At 56.3% G+C, this 2,748-nt stretch overlaps 1 long non-coding RNA gene across 1 annotated transcript; it reads left to right on the forward strand.

Moving 5' to 3' along the window:
- Window positions 1-421: 421 nt before the first annotated feature.
- Window positions 422-1,554, forward strand: LOC122467508. Its single transcript, XR_006292986.1, has 2 exons — window positions 422-847; window positions 1,252-1,554. It is a non-coding gene; the product is annotated as an uncharacterized LOC122467508 (long non-coding RNA).
- The last annotated feature ends 1,194 nt before the right edge of the window (window positions 1,555-2,748 follow it).

Consider the following 2,748-nt stretch of genomic DNA (forward strand, 5'->3'; position numbering starts at 1 on the left):
CTCGGTCCAGGGCAGGGAAGGGAGGGCGGGTCCTCCTGGAGGGAGCGGCAACGTCGGAGCTCTCACGGCCGAACAGGGACCTCCGACAACACCCGAGGGGCAACGGGGTCGGCCCGGGGGAAGGTCACAGAGGGCGAGGCAGAGGGCACTGCCAGTCCGGACAGCAAGTTGTGACAAGCTCACTAGGGCCGCTCTGGGCTCGGTCAGCAGTGCGCACCTTCCCGGCGGGCTCTCATTTCGTAGACGCCCCCCCCCCAAACATAGGCGGCCTCGATCTGCCCTCTTCCTCTCGAAATCTTGATCCCTTTGCACCCCAGCAGGATCTGAGTCCCAAGAGGCTTCTCTGCTATTTCTTTTGGGCAGCCCAGCAAATCCTCAGGACAGCGGGGCTGCAGGTGCCTGGCTAAGGTCCTGGGGTCTCAGGAGCGTGTGAGGGAAGCTCGCGGCCACCGGCCGGGCACCCAGCCTGCTCACTCGGCAGGACAGACCTGGCGTTCTCGTCCCAGCCGGGTCCTCAGCACTCACCCTTTCGGCCCCTCTGCCAAGCCCCCTTTCTTGGAACCCGGGCCCGCGGCCCCACAGCTATACAGCTTTACACAAAGGGGGTACCACACGGCAGTTTCCAAACCCCCGGCTCCTTCAAATCTCTCTCTCTCTCTCTCTCTGCTTCACCTCTTCTGGGTAATTAAACGGAAAGAGCCTAGAAACCCCCTTCTAATCAATAATTCAAAATGTTGGTCTCCAGTGACATTTTTTCTCATTACAGTTCTCCGGGTCAGGCATTCATGAATTCTCCAGGATGGAGGTCCCTGCTGGGATCTGGAAGTACAATTAACGCCGTCTTTGGGTAATTATGTATTTTTAACTTATCCTGCTTCTTTTTTTTTTTTTTTTCCCTAAGCAGCCAGAAAGGATTATTTATAAGTAAAGGGAAATGTTACGGTCTCACGAGTTGGGCATTTGTAAAGAAAGAGACGTTTGAAATATTTGCTGAGTCGAGAAGGAGGTGAAAACGGTTCAAGCCCCGCTTAAAAATTCCTGACGTGACATTTCGGCTTTGTAATGAGCACCCCGGGCGTCCCTTCTCTGCTGGCCCCGCCTGCCACCTCCTTCTCCCTCGGGAGACCGTGCTGGTGGCTCAACCAGCACCCGTTCTTTCCTTCCCTCAGAATTCCATGTCAGTAACAGAACGCTGATTTTGTCCAGCACGGCAAGGTGTCCAACTTAAAATCCCTCCCAACTCCACTGCAGCTAGAAGTGACCAGGTGAACGTGTCGGCCGGTGAGATGCAAACAGAAGTCTACTGTGTGAGGCCTCAGGGAAAACGAAGCCCACTCAGTCGGCCTATGCCTGTGCCCAGCCTGGAATGTGAAAGTGATGGCTGGAAGAGGAGCAGCCATTTTGCAACCATGAGGATAAAACTCACACATTAAGAATGACACAGCAGAGAGCCAAAAAACGAACAACACCCCAGACACAGCTGCGCTGGTCCTGAAGAGACTTCTTCAGGATTCCTGTGATTTGTGAAAAATGAATTCTGTTGTAGTTAAGCCACTGGTAGATCTGTTTCCTCTTACGTGTGGCCGGTGCGAGCCCTGAATGACGTACCCTTCTAGATAACTGGACACTCGCAGAGCCAGCTAAACCAGCATCAGAGGAGACACGGGCAGTGTCTGAGGCCATCCTCCACTGAAAACGGTGTGTTTTCAGGCTCCCCTGCCCCGCAGGTTAGGAATGCGGGGTTGAGTCACCGTCTCTGAGGACAAGAACCTCAGCGGCCACAGTGAACACCTGCCGTTATGTCTCAAGCCCCCGGCACCCCCGCTGGGGCCCCAGGCGGCTGAGGCCCTCTTTTTACAGGGAACCACCCTTCTCCGTGCAGCTCCCCCTTCTCCTCGTGCCCCTGGCTCTTCCTCCCCAGGGATCACTGTTTGTCCCCAGCCTCACTGCAGGACCGATCGGCTCTCCTTCCTCCCGGTAACCGCCCCCTCCCCGGGCGGGGCAGACCGTCACCCAGGAAGTGTTGCCTCTTCGCTCCTCTCTTCCGTGCTCCAGACTGACACATACTGTGTGCCTGACCCCCTGGGACGCCCAGGCCTAGTATCCAGGCCGAACCGGTCTTCTCTCGTTAGCCGAAGCCACCGCGAGCATCTCTTCACACCCACTAGAAAGGCTATTATTTTTTTTTTTCATTTTTTTTAATGTTTATTTGAGAGAGAAAGAGAGAGAAAGGGAGAGAGAGCGCGAGTGGAGGGGGGGGGGACAGAGAGAGAGAATCCCAAGCAGGCTCTACGCTGTCAGCACAGAGCCCCGCTCGGCCCCCAACTCACCAACCTTGTGATCCAGACCTGAGCGGAAATCAAGAGTCAGACCCACGGAGCCACCCAGGGGCCCCTGTTATTTTTATAAAAAACAAACAAAATAACAAGTGTTGGCAAGGACGTGAAGGAATTACTGGCGGAAATGTGAAACGGTGGGGCCCCTGTGGAAACCGGCAGGGTGACTCTTCCAAAACATTGGAACTAGAATCAGTGTCTGATCCAGTCATCCGCTTGCAGGATGCCACCCGCCTCCCTGGAAGATCACGAGACCGGGTCAGGCGCGGGATCCCCCCCCCAAGACCATCAGACCGTGTCAGGCACGGGGAGCCCCCCGAAGACCAGGAGACCGTGTCAGGCACGGGGAGCCCCCCCAAGACTGCAAGACCGGGTCAGGCACGGGGATGCCCCCCCAGAGACCATCAGACCG

The sequence above is a fragment of the Prionailurus bengalensis genome, chromosome B3, assembly GCF_016509475.1.
Source record: "Prionailurus bengalensis isolate Pbe53 chromosome B3, Fcat_Pben_1.1_paternal_pri, whole genome shotgun sequence".
Lineage (NCBI taxonomy): Eukaryota > Metazoa > Chordata > Mammalia > Carnivora > Felidae > Prionailurus > Prionailurus bengalensis.